This window comes from Cetorhinus maximus, chromosome 2 (genome assembly GCF_964194155.1).
Source record: "Cetorhinus maximus chromosome 2, sCetMax3.hap1.1, whole genome shotgun sequence".
Lineage (NCBI taxonomy): Eukaryota > Metazoa > Chordata > Chondrichthyes > Lamniformes > Cetorhinidae > Cetorhinus > Cetorhinus maximus.
In genome coordinates this window covers 221,003,526-221,017,931 of record NC_135880.1, presented here as the reverse complement: position 1 = coordinate 221,017,931, position 14,406 = coordinate 221,003,526, and the positions used below count along the sequence as shown (strand labels likewise).

At 43.4% G+C, this 14,406-nt stretch overlaps 1 protein-coding gene across 2 annotated transcripts in view; it reads right to left on the bottom strand.

Annotated features, from left to right (window-relative positions):
* The window catches only part of LOC144670495 (transmembrane protease serine 5-like), a 44,842-nt gene extending 35,630 nt beyond the window's left edge, over nt 1-9,212 (bottom strand). For both annotated transcript variants that reach the window (XM_078532996.1, XM_078533004.1), the window contains exon 1: nt 9,120-9,212. The gene's annotated coding sequence lies outside the window, so the exon portion shown is untranslated. The remainder of the gene's footprint in view (nt 1-9,119) is intronic.
* Between the last annotated feature and the right edge of the window lie 5,194 nt (nt 9,213-14,406).

Sequence of the window (14,406 nt, the reverse complement as noted above, 5' to 3'; positions counted from 1 at the left end):
CAGTGAATTCCAGACACCCACTACCCTCTGCGTAAAAAAGTTCTTCCTCATGTCCCCCCTACACCTTCTGCCACTTGAATCTTGAATCTATGTCCCCTGGTTCTAGAATTCTCTACCAAGGGAAACAATTTTATCCTGTCCACTCTATCTATTCCCCTCATAATTTTGTACACCTCAATCAAGTCACCTTTCAGCCTTCTTTGTTCTAAGGAAAATAACCCCAACCTATCCAATCTCTCCTCGTATCTACACTTTTCAAACCCTGGCAACATTCTTGTAAAACTCCTCTGCACTCTCTCCAGAGCTATTACGTCCTTCCTGTAATGTGGTGACCAGAACTGCACACAATATTCCAGTTGTGGCCTCACCAGTGTTTTATACAATTCCAACATATATCCTTACTTTTATATTCTATACCTCTGCCAATGAAGGAGAGCATTCCATATGCCTTCTTTACAACCTTGTCTATTTGAACTGCTGCCTTCATGGACCTGTGTACTTGTACGCCAAGATCTCTCACTTCATCTACCCCTCTTAGTATATTCCCATTTATTGTGTAATCCCTGTAACTGTTTGACCTCACACTTCTCTATGTTAAAATCCATCTGCCACTTTACCGCCCACTCCACCAACCCATCTATACCGTTTTGGAGATTATGGCTATCCTCTACACTATCCACTACTCGGCCAATCTTTGTGTCATCTGCAAATTTCCCAATCGTGTCCCCATGTTCATGTCCAAATCGTTAATCTATAACACAAACAGCAAGGTTCCCAACACCGAGCCCTGTGGAACATCACTTGAGACAACTTTCCATTCGCAAGGGCATCCATCGACTATTACCCTTTGTTTCCTGTTACAAAGCCAACTTTTTATCCAGTTTGCCACATTACCCTGAATCCCATGGGCTTTTACTACCCTGACCAACCTACCATGTGGAACCTTGTCAAATGCCTTGCTAAAATCCATGTACACAACATCCACTGCACTACCTTCATCAACCCTTCTTGTCACTTCCTCAAAGAATTCAATCAAATTTGTTAGACAAGACCTTCCTTTAACAAATCCATGCTGACCATCCATAGAACCATAGAACACTACAGCAAAGAAAACAGGCCATTCGGCCCTTCTAGTCTGTGCCGAAATATTATTCCGCTAATCCCATTGACCTGCACCCAGTCTATAACCCTCCAGACCTTTCCCATCCATGTATCTATCCAATTTATTCTTAAAACTTAAGAGTGAGCCTGAATTTACCACGTCAGATGGCAGCTCGTTCCACACTCTCACCACTCTCTGAGTGAAGAAGTTCCCCCTAATGTTCCCCCTAAACCTTTCCCCTTTCACCCTAAAGCCATGTCCTCTCGTGTTTATCTCTCCTAATCTAAGTGGAAAGAGCCTACTCGCATTTACTCTGTCTATACCCCTCATAATTTTGTAAACTTCTATCAAATCTGCCTTCATCCTTCTACGCTCCAAGGAATAAAGTCCTAACCTGTTTAATCTTTCCCTGTAACTCAACTCCTTAAGACCCGGCAACATCGTAGTAAATCTTCTCTGTACTCTTTCAATCTTACTGATATCCTTCCTGTAGTTAGGCGACCAGAACTGCACACAATACTTCAAAGTTGGCCTCACCAATGTCATATACAACCTCACCATAACATCCCAACTCCTATACTCAATACTTTGATTTATGAAGGCCAGTATGCCAAAAGCTTTCTTTACAACCTTGTCTACCTGTGACGCCACTTTCAGGGAATTATGTATCTGAACTCCCAGATCTCTTTGTTCCTCCGCACTCCTCAGTGCCCTACCATTTACTGTGTATGTCCTACCTTGGTTTGTCCTTCCAAAATGCAACACCTCACCTTTTCTGCATTAAATTCCATCTGCCATTTTCTGGCCCATTTTTCCAGTTGGTCCATATCCCTCTGCAAGCTTTGAAAGCCTTCCTCGCTGTCCACAACGCCTCCAATCTTAATGTCATCAGCAAACTTGCTGATCCAATTTACCACATTATTATCCAAATCATTGATATAGACAACAAAAAACAATGGTCCCAGCACAGATCCCTGAGGCACACCACTAGTCACAGACCTCCAGTCTGAGAAGCAATCATCCACTACCACTCTCTGTCTTCTCCCACACAGCCAGTTTCGAATCCAGTTTACAACCTCTCCATGGATACCGAGTGTCTGAATCTTCTGAACTAACCTCCGATGTGGGACCTTGTCAAAGGCCTTACTAAAGTCCATGTAGACAACATCCACAGCCTTTCCTTCATCTACTTTCTTGGTAACCTCCTCGAAAAACTCTACAAGGTTCGTTAAACATGACCTACCACGCACAAAGCCATGCTGACTATCCTTAATCAGCCCTTGGCTGTCTAAATAATTGTATATCCGATCTCTCAGAACACCTTCCAATAATTTACCTACTACTGACGTCAGGCTCACTGGCCTGTAATTACCTTGTTTATTTTTGGAGCCTTTTTTAAACAACGGAACAACATAAGCTACCCTCCAATCCTCCGGCACCTCACCCATGGCTAAGGGCATTTTAAATATTTCTGCCAGGGCTCCTGCAATTTCTACACTAACTAGTTCATGCCTTTCCACATGCCTGACTAGTTCATGCCTTTCCACATGACAGTTAATCCTTTCTCTCAGGATTAATTCTACTAATTTGCTCACCACCGATGTAAGACTAACTGGCCTATAATTGTTTGGCATTTCCTTTGATCCCTTTTTAAACAATGGAACTACGTTTGCATTTCTCCAGTCCTCCGGTACTGCCCCTGTATCTAGTGAAGATTGGAAAATCACCCTCAGAGCATCTGCTATCTCCTCCTTGACTTCCTTCAGCAGCCTCGGAAACAATCCATCTGGCCCTGGTGACTTATCAACTTTCAAGGATTTCAACCCTTCAAGTACTTCCTCTCTCTTTATGACTATCCCGTCCAATATCTCTCAGTGTTCCTCCTGGACTACTATATCTACATCCTCCCTTTCCTTTGTAAACACGGAGACAAAATATTCATTCAAAACCCTTTCCACAGCCTCTGCATCTTCACACAAGTTTCCATCTTCATCTCTGATAGATCCCACTTTTTCCTTAACTAACCTTTTAGCATTAATGTATTGGTAAAACATCTTTGGGTTATCTTTAACTTTACTTGCTAATCTTTTTTCATGCCCTCTCTTTGATTTCCTTATTTCCTTTTTTACTTCGTCCCTGCATTTCCTATATTCGTCTAGGCTATATGCAGTGCTTAGTTCTTTGTGCCTATCGTACGCTTTCTTTTTCTGTTTGATCTTCCCCTGTATTCCTCTAGACAACCAGGGGGTCTAGATTTGGCAGTACCACTCTTATTTTTGTAGGGGACATGTCTACTTTGTACAATTAGGATCTCGCTTTTTAGTGCTTCCCACTGGTTTTCCACTGTTTTATCCTCCAGCAGTGCTGTCCAGTCCACCTCAGCCAAGTCCCTTCTCATTCCTGCAAAATTTGCCTTCCCCCAGTTCAAGACTTTTACTCCTGCCTTATCTCTGTCCTTTTCCATGGTAATGCTAAATCTAACTGAATTGTGTTCACTGTCCGCGATATGGTCACCAACTGTCACTTCACCCACTTTCCCTTCTTCGTTCCCCAAGACTAGGTCTAGAATTGCATCTCCTCTCATTGGGGTTGTCACTAATTGGTTGAAAAATTTTTCCTGGACGCACTGCATGAATTTTTCTCCCTCAGTGCCGCTTATATTGTTCGAATCCCAGTTGATATTAGGGTAGTTGAAGTCTCCTACTGTTATTGCCCTCTTGTTCTTACAAGCAGAAATTTGCCAACATATTTGTTCTTCTATCTCCCTTTCACTATTTGGGGGTCTGTAGTATACTCCCAGTAGTGTGACTGCCCCTTCTTTATTTCTAAGCTCAATCCATAAAGCCTCGTTTGTTGACCCATTTAGTATATCAACCCTTCTCACAACTGGAATTGATTCTTTAACCATTAGTGCTACCCCCCCCTCCTTTTTTATCTCCTACTCTATCGTGTCTGAAGACTCTATAACCAGGGATATTAAGCTGCCAGTTTTGTCCCCCCTTTAGCCAGGTCTCCGTTATAGCAATGACATCCTGTGCCCTTAACTCATTTACCTTGTTTGTAATACTCCTTGCATTGAAGTATGAACAGCTTAACCCCGTCAATTTCCCTTGCTGGACACTATGTAAACTTTGCTTCTCCTGTAACTGCATGTCTACCACAATGTCCCTAGCTAATGTTCTACCTCCATTTTTCTGAACTGAATCTGACCTATCTGATTCTACTCCTGGGATCCCATCTCCCTGCCACACTAGTTTAAATACTCCCCAACAGAACTAGCAAAAACCCCCGCAAGGACACTGGTCCCAGCTCTGCCTGGGTGCAGCCCATCCAGTTTATACAGGTCCCACCTTCCCCAGGACCAGTTCCAGTGCCTCAAGAATCTGAATCCCTCCCGGCTACCCCATCTCTCCAGCTACATGTTCATTTGGTCTATCCTCTTATTCCTGCTCTCGCTAGCACGTGGAACTGGGAGTAATCCTGAGATTACTACATTTGAGGTCCTGCATTTTAATTTATCTCCTAACTTCCTATATTGGGACAGGTGAACAAAAGCTTGGCCAAAGACGTATGTTATGAAGACCATATTGAAGGAAGGGGCTGAAGTTCAAAGGCAAAGAAGTGTGGGGTGAGAATTCCAGAGCTTAGGGCGTGGACAGCTAAAGGCATGGCCGCCAATGGTGGAGCGATGAAAATTGGGGATGTACAAGAGGCCCGGAATTGGAGGAGTGCAGGGGTCTCAAAGGGCTTCATAAGATATTAAATTCCAGTTTCAAAACCTTACTTTCTGAATTAATAACCTTTGTCCACACTATTGTGCCAATATTTACTAGTGTAAGTTCCTGTACCAACAGTTCCCATTCAATTTTGCCATGTCAGCTGTCACAATGTAATCGTAGACTCTGTCCGTATGTGGCTTTAAAAAGTGTGTCTAAATTGTCTCTCCAAACACCATTGCCATCCTCTACATTAAAACAAACTGAACTTCATCAAATGACTGTGGGCATTGCAACAGGCAACTTGCCAATATTATTATAAGCTTTTGGCAATGGATTCAAGCTCATGACATGAGCACAAAATCCCGGCTGATCTTTAATGAGGTGCTGAGGGAGTTGAAGATGCCATTTTTCAGGTGAGATGTCAAACCAAGCCTTAGTTTGCCTCTAAGGTAGATTTTAAACAATTCACTGGCACTACTTCAAAGATTAGGGATGGAGTTCTCCAGAACAATGTTTACCTCTCAACCAAGCTCACATGGTCATTATCACACTGCTGTTTGTGGGAGCTTGCTGTGTGCAAATTGGCTGCAGCATTTCCAATTTTGAAGTGTACTTAAGAAGTATTTCACTGGCTATGAAACATTTTGGGATGTGAACAGCACTATATAAATACAATTTATTTATTTATTTTGGACCAAACTCTGCCAGCAACTTTGAAACAATGGGTGTGGTTGTTCAAAAATGACAATTAATTTACTGATATCTCAGGTTGCTGATATGCCTATTTGCCTGCATTTATCATTTATCCACCGATGTGACAACTGCCCATTTCAATCCTTCCGGCAAGCAAAGTACAAACAGTACAGGCCAGTCAAATATAAATGCAAATAGGATGAAATTGCCTGAGCTCAAAGTGCGATTCCAGAGCTTGTAGGAGGATGGAGGGAAGGAGAGAGGGAGGGAGAGAGGGGAGGATGGTAGGAGAGAGAGGGGGAGAGAGGGAGAGGAGCCTTTGGAGAGGAAGGGAGGGTTGGAGAGAGGGGAGAAAGGGAGAGGGAGGGAGAGAGGGGGAGGAGGGTAGGTGAGGAGAGATGGGGAGGGATCAGGGGAGTGAGTGAGGGACAAAGTAGAGAAGGACAGGTGGGAGCGATGTGGGGGGGAGAGGGAGAAGAGGATGGTGGGAGAGTGTGGGGAAAATGGGAGAGAAGGGGAGGGAGGGGGAAACAGGGATGGACAATGAACTCTTATCCAGAATGGAAGAAATTATTTGTAATAATACTGAGTATCCAAAAGATACTTTCATTATTATTTACATCCTCCTGTTCTCATCTCTAAATCTACATTCACAGGCTTGCACACATTTGCTGTCATAGGAACATAGGAATTTAAAAAAAAATTCATTTATGGGATGTGGGCTTCGCTGGCTGGGCCGGCATTTATTGTCCATCCCTAGTTGCCCTTGAGAAGGTGGTGGTGAGCTGCCTTCTTGAACCACTGCAGTCTCTGTGGTGTAGGTACACCCATTGTGATGTTAGGAAGGGAGTTCCAGGATTTTGACCCAGAGACAGTGAAGGAACGGTGATATATTTCCAAATCAGGATGGTGAGTGTCTTGGAGGGGAATTTCCAGGTGGTGATGTTCCCATCTATCCGCTGCCCTGGTCCTTCTAGATGGTAGCGGTTGTGGGTTTGGAAGGTGTTGTCTAAGGAGCCTTGGTGAGTTCCTGCAGTGCATCTTGTAGATGGTACACACTGCTGCCACTTTGCGTCGGTGGTGGGGGGAGTGAATGTTTATGGATTAATGCCAATCAAGCGGGCTGCTTTGCCCTGGATGGTGTTGAGCTTCTTGAATGTTGTGGGAGCTGCATTCATTCAAGCAAGGAGTATTCCATCACACTCCTGACCTGTGCCTTGTAGATGGTGGGCAGGTTTTGGGGAGTCAGGAGGTGAGTTACTCAGCGCAGGATTCTTAGCCTCTGACCTGCTCTTTTAGCCACAGTATTTATATGGCTAGTCCAGTTCAGTTTCTGGCCAATGGTAACCCCCAGGATGTCGATAGTGGGGGATTCAGTGGCGGTGATGCCATTGAACTTCAAGGGATGATGGTTGGATTCTCTCTTGTTGGAGATGGTCATTACCTGACACTTGTGTGGCATGAATGTTACTTGCCACTTGTCAGTCCAAGTGTGGATATTGTCCAGGTCTTGTTGCATTTGGACATGGACTGCTTCGGTATCTGAGGAGTCACGAACTGTGCTGAAATAGGAGCAGGAGTAGGCCATTCGACCCCTCAAGACATTCAACTAGACCATGACTGATTTTCTACCTCAACACAATTTTCTCGCGCTATCCCCATATCTCTTGATGTCTTAAATATCTAGAAATCTATCAATCTTTGCCTTGAACATACTCAGTGACTGAGCCTCCACAGTCCTCCGGTGTCGAGAATTCCAAACTTCCCTCTGAGTGAAGAACTTTCTCTTCAGTCCTAAAAGGCTTACCCCTTATTCTGAGACTGTGTCCCCAAATTCTAGACCCCACCCTCCCCCTACCCCCAGCCAAGGCAAACATCATTCCTGCACTACCCTGCTGAGCCTCATAAAAATGTTGTAGGCTTCAATGAGATCACCTCTCATTCTCCTAAACTCTAGAGAATGCAGACCCAGTCTCCTCAATTTCTCACAGGACAATCCTGCCATCCCCAGGAATCATTTGGATGAGCCTTTGTTGCACTCCCTCGGTGGCAAGTATATCCTTTCCTAGGTAAAGAGACAAAAACTGTACACAATACTCTAGGGCAGTAGCTGTCATATTGGGTTGGATATTTGCTTTGGGCGAGGGTCAGACTGCTAGCAACTTGCAGATGGGGAGTGTCTGTTAGTCAAGTTCCATATTATACTCATGCTCCTGTACACTATGAAACATCAGAATTCCTCAATCCGAAAGCCCTCTAAGTCTCTTTGTCCAATGATTGAGATTCATAATTCAATCTGTCAAAAACGCTTTGCATTTACATAGCACCATTAACAAAGTGAAAGATCCCAAGGTGTTTGTCATGCTAAACATTTGAATTGCATGGAATGTACTCATTAAAAACAGCCATTCGGCCCAACTATTCTACGCAGCTGTTCATGCTCCACCTGAGCCTCCTCCCGTCCTACTTCGTCTCACCCTATCAGCATATCCTTCCATTCTTTTCACCTTCATGTACTTGCCTGGGTTCCCCTTAAATATATCTATGCTATTCGCTTCAACCACACCCTGTGGCAGCAAGTTTCACATTCTAGTCACAAATTGCATGGTAAATTTGGGCAATATCAGGTTAACGTGGATTGTTCACTGGCACCTGCCATTAGTTTACAAGATTTTTTAAAAAAAGGTTACATTCAGAAATATTGGGCTGAATTCCTACAATATTTTAAAAAAGGAAATAGTCTGTGCACCGTGTGGCAGAGAAACATAGAAACCCGTTGCACTGCAGAAGCTTCTAAAGCTGTGGAATGTGTTCAAATAAACAAATTCACGAGACGATGGTGCCTTGGGAGCCCACTGAAAATACCAACAAAATTCAGCAGTACCAGTCCCCCTTGGGCAATCTGCAAGGAATCTCTATAAAACCCCAACACACTGAGCTATATATTATTCACACTGAACTTTGTATGAGAAACCAGTGCTTAACGAGTATTGTAAATAGGAAAGACTTGTAATTACATAACACCTTTCACAGTGTCAGGGCATCACAAAATGCTTTATAGCCAATTAAGTATTTCTGAAGTGTAATCATTGCTGGCCAGGATACCTCCCATCTTTCAAGTAAATCCATGAGATTATTTATGGCCATCTAACGGGCAGAGATAGCCTTGACATCTCACCAGAAAGATGGCACAGCATTCCCTCAGCACCAGCTTAGATTTTATGCTCAACTTTCATGGAGTGGGGCTTGAACCCCTCACCGTCTAACTCACTACACAAGAGCACAGTCCATTGATCCACATCATTTGAGCCTTTATCTTGTAGCATGTTTACAGTACAATTCTGTAAATACATGGCCGATTACTCAGCACTTAAGAGAAAAGAGCAACTTCACACTTTGGGTACAGGTCATTCATTAGAACCAGTGGATGTAGTCAGTGGATAGTGTCCGCCTGAAGCTTTGGCTTATCTGTCCCTTTTCAGACGCTGACTGACCTACTGTGTACATCCAGCATTTACTCCTTATACACCATAAACTCCTATAAAGATATATAATAATTAATACTTCAGAAACACTGATTTAAATTTCTCACTTTTCAGTCTTACCATTATGAACTGTTTTCAGCACACGCGATTGATGACTGTCAGTGGCTCATGTGTTTCGGGTGTTTGCTTTTAGACTAAGTGCCCAGTCCTGTGACGCACTGACAGATGCTGTAATCAGAATGAGCTCTGTTTTAATAGAGCAATCACAAAAGCTATTCAGCCGGTACAACCAGTTGCCCAATGTAAAATGTAGACAAATTCTACAAATATAGCTGAACCGTTGCTGGGCAACCACGTAATGTTTGCTGATAGTAACCAAATGAGTCTCAGAAAGTTATTTTAGGAGGGGCAGTTACCCCAAGGGTAAGGACCAAACAGACTGATACTGAAACATGGAGAGCAAAATAGCTCCGATTCCATCCCAGTTTCTGCCCAGTCAGTCGGTCTTACCTGTAATGACTGTGGGTGTAAGAAGAAAGATTTTCAGTTAAGCAGCCCCTTTCATAGCCTTGGTTTGCCCCAACGCACTTTCCGACCAATGAAGTACTTATAAAGTGTAGCCACTGTTACAATGTAAGAAACAATAACTGACCTCAGTCCATGGAAGGGGAGAAAATGGTGACTGATCACAACCTAAGGTTTCCAGTTGGTGAGCGTGCATGTGTGCAGACTTCAGGTTGAATAGGGTTGGGCTTGGCAGAGTCCTCCCAGCTTTGCCTCAGAGTCGTACAATGCGTCGGAAGCAAAGGCGATGGGGACTTGTGGCTGAATTTTCCCATCAGAGGTGGGAATCAGAAGGAGGGAATAACCCTGCGCCGTGTTTCCCACCTCCATTTCCAGCCTGCTGGCAAGCGCAATTTTCACGGGGTGAGGGTCTTAATGACCCAAGGGACAGCTCTGCTGCCCAATCGGTGGTCAGGGTGGGGGTGGGGTTGGAGGCGAGACACTAAGGAAGTGAGCCATGTTCTGGACCGAATCAGGTTTGCTGTGGCTGCCATCTGTGTGTGGCCTCAAAAAATGAGAGGATCTTCATCTCCAAAGTGACCAGGGTAAATGGAGACCTGGGACCCAGGATAGGACAGGGAGAGGTTGGTTATTAAAATGTCATTGCTGTTAAGTAGTATTTTGCCTGAATTTTCACTCTTTTGCATCCAATAAAACTGTTTCGGTGTTGCTGCTCCTGTTCCCGCCAAGTTGCAGCTGGTCAGCTTTACAAAGCTCCTGATGGTCACTATGAAGATCTTGGAATGTCAGAAGGCGAGATTTTAACCAACTTCCTAATGACCTCAACATGCCCAATCATTGAGGCAGGTGGCCTCTCTTCATGCCCAGCAAGCCCCTCTCCCCCGGCTCTCCCCACCTGTCCTTGAGAAAGTTAGTAGAGTCAGGAACAGAGCTAATGTGGCCAGGCCGCTGGCATCATCCCACCTCTGTCCTGGTTTTGAATAGGAAAATCCGGCCTTTGGCATGAATACTAGCAGAAGCAAATTTAAGGTAACTAAGAGGTGGCACAAGGAGCATATTTCTAGGCAGCAAGTTGTTATGATCTGAAATGAACTCTATGGGGTGGTGGAAGTAGATTCGATAATAACTTTCCGAAGAGAATTGGGTAGATACTTAAAAGTGGAAAAGTTGCAGGGCTCTGGGAGAAAGAGTTGGATAATTGCATAGCTCTTTCAAAGAGCCAGTACAGACAAGTTGACCACAATTGATTGCTCAGGTGCTGCATGATTCTCTGGTCTATTCAGGAATAGTTTTAACCTTTGGCTGTTGCCTAATATGAATTGAATTGAGAGTCTCTAAGCTTATTTAACACTGGATCCACATAGGGAGCAGAGATTTTCAGCTGGTCTAGCTGGATTTGAACTTGCATCCTGGTGTTAAAAGACAGCTTGCTAACCCCACCTTAATGTCCACAATGATACTGACTTGGTTAAATTTGAAATCTGGTTGCCTGCCTGTCCGGTGATCTTCTGCTTGGCTTGTGAAGTCAGTGGAAGTACAAAAATTGAAGCCCATTGTCTTCATTAATCTATCTAAAGCTGCGTCTGTACCTTCAAGTGCCTAGCAACCATATTCAATTGGAATCATCATGATCTATGGCAGATTTGTGAAGTGGAAGGTTATAAATTGGGTCAACTCATTTAGGCATGAATTGAATTAAATCATGTACTAGCTTATAATGTACACATTAAATCCTCAGAAAATCAATGAAGCATTCATCCATGTCGGATGCTAAAAGTGAAGTTTAAAGAAATTCTAGCTAATTGAAGTTCTGGCAATACTTATCCCTCAATCAACACCACAAAAGCAGATTGTCTGGCTATTGTTGCCTTGCTGGTTGTGGGAGCTTGCTAGTGCAAATTGGCTGCTGTGTTTCCTACATCACAACAGTGACTGCACTTCACAACAAGGTATTGATTGGTTATAAAGGACGTTGAGACATCAGATGGCCATGAAAGGCTCTATATAAATACAAGTCTTTCTTTCAATGGAAGAGGCCTGATCTGGCTCCATATTGAACTCACCCTGTACATATTGAGGTAAATGATCTGGATTCTTGCACGTAGCCAGGATGTATCCGACAATGGCAGCCCGTGACTTCTTTTTCAGCTCATTGATTCTCTGTGTGGAGCTGAGGAGCTCCGACCCCTCCAGAATTTCTCTGTAGTCTCCAAGAATTAAAATTTAATTCCATTGTGCACAACCTTTGAAAATAAAATTAAGAAAGTGTTTTTCTTCCCATTTTGTTCGAAAATTTCATTTATTGGTTATAAGAAATATTTGAAATGGGAGCAAGATGCTGTTTGACTGATAATCCATGAATCACCCAGTCTTAGAGTCTGTTGCGTTTTCCAATTGTGTGGAGGTGGGCGAGCACAAGGGCGGGTGACTAATGAGGGTGGGATGGTGGGAGGGTCATGTGATGATAACTCCAGAAATACATCCAACTCGTTCTAAATATCTCACCTTTTTATCAGTATTTCAGGAAATGCTGGTGAGTTGGGTCTTGTGGTTTACAAACTTACACAACACCGCAAAACTGTTTTAAGGTATCGTTCTGCATTGACCTGACTTTATGCACTATTTGTATGAGTTCACAAGTAAAATATGACCATTGAACATAGCAATTTGTACTTTGTGTTGGCCACACCTTTAAGCTCGAGTTGTTCTTGATCCAGTGATTTTAGTTTCGCCCTTGGATATGTGCCCCATGTCCCTTTAAAGGGATGGTGCCTTCAGGATTAAAGAAAACAAAAAAAAGTCTGTCAAAATTTGAATGGAATGTCATGAATGTTGAAAGCAGTCATTACCTCATCTAACAGGTGACTACAGTTACAACCTACAGTACTATCACATCCTTCTTGTAGGGAGGGACAATTAAAGGGCAGAGGTCACAAATGGAGGAAAAACCGAGAAGGAAAATTATTATTGAGGGGAGGGGCCATTAGGAGGGTTTGAAAACAGAAAGAGAAAGTGAGGCAGTGGAGGCATTGAGTTTGAGAATTCCAAAATAATTTTTAAAAAATTTATTCATTCATGGGATGTGGACGTCATTAGCATTTATCTTCAGAAGTGGTGGTGAGCCGACTTCTTGAACCACTAAAGTCTGTGTGGCAAATGAACTCCCACAGGGCTGTTAAGGAGGAAGCTACAGGATCTTGACCCAGTGATGACAAAGGAACAATGATATATTTCCAAGTCAGGATAGTATGTGACTTGGAAGTGATGGTGTTCCTATGCAACTACTGCAATTTCCCTTCCAGGTGGTAGAGTCCATGGGTTTGGAAGATGCTGTTGTAACCAGTGCTAATAGCACCTGGTTTGTATCAGCTGTGGCTCACTAGGTAGCACTCTTACCTCTGACTCAAGTCCCCCAGCCATCCGCCCCCTCTCATCCCCTCAACAGAAACTTGAGCATGAAACTCAAGGCTGACACTGCTGAGAGAGTGCTGCATTGTTAGAAATGCCAGGATGAGACATTAATCTAAGGCTCCGCCTGCTCTCTCGGGTGGATGTAAAATATCTCATGGCATTATTTCAAAGAAGAACATGTAGAGTTATCCCCGGTGCCCTGGTCAATAGTTGTCTCTCAATCACATCATAAAAACAGGTTATCTAATCATTATCGCATTGCTACTTATGGGAGCTTGCTGTGTGCAAATTGGCCCCTGAGCTTCCTACATTACAACAGTGACTGCACGATAAAAATATTTCATTAATTCTAAAGCACTTTGGGATGCTATGTCATGAGAGATGCGTTTTTGTTTGCGCCAGAACATTTCTTATTAATGGAAACAATGCCCCTTTAAGACAGGGAATTGCCCTGTGGTGATGATGGTGTGTTAAAGTTGGCTCAAGGAGTCCAAGTTGCCATGGTAACATACACTTTTGCATGCATGTTGTAGTCGAGAGCTATGGATGGTGATGGTAGAGGCTCCAACTATCTTTCCATCACATGGTTGACCAGGAATCTCTCCCACTCTTATCACCTGCCATTGGTGTGTGTTGGAAGGATTTGCAGGTTGATACTCAACCTTTTTGGCCACATTATGAACGCCCCTTCCTTGGTCATCTGGTCTTGGAGTGGGACTGAAACCTGGAGCTTCTAGCTCAGAGGCAGACACACTACCCACTGCGCCACAAGACCTCCAGGACCACCCTGAAACCTACAGAATTGAATGTGGCTGTGGTTCTGATTGGAGTAGTTGTTAGCAACAGTTGGAAATTACTGGTATCAGTATAAATGGAGTATGAGAGAGCTGAGCAGTTATTGAGAGATAAAAACAGAAAATTCTAAGAAAACTTAGCAGGTTTGGAGGCGGAGAGAGAAACGGAGTTAACATTTTGAGTCCAATAAGAGTCATATTGGACTTGAAACGTTAACTGTTTCTCTCTCCACAGATGCTGCCACCTGCTGAGCTTTTCCAGAATTTTCTGTTTTTATTTCAGATTTCCAGAACGTGCAGCATTTTGCTTTTATCTTAGTTATTGAGAAATATTCCTGATCCGGACATTGAACTTGGTCGTTTTGCCTTGGATTTTGCAAATGTGGCATTCATATCACCACTGACTCAACACAAATTGTAAAGAAAGATTCAAACTCCAAAGTCCTCTGAACCCTAATGGGACAAGTTGGTATTTAAGCTGCATAGATGATTGAAGTGTCTAATTTTCTTTTGCTGCCTGTACTTAGCTGTGATGGATTTTCATCTCATGATGATAAATGCAGTGCCAGGCTGACTGTGCAGTATAGAAAGTTTTGTTCAACTACAGGGAAACCAGAATTTATTTATTTTGTAACTGAATCAGATCAAGGCAGGTGAAAAGGGGTTCTCGATTGAGT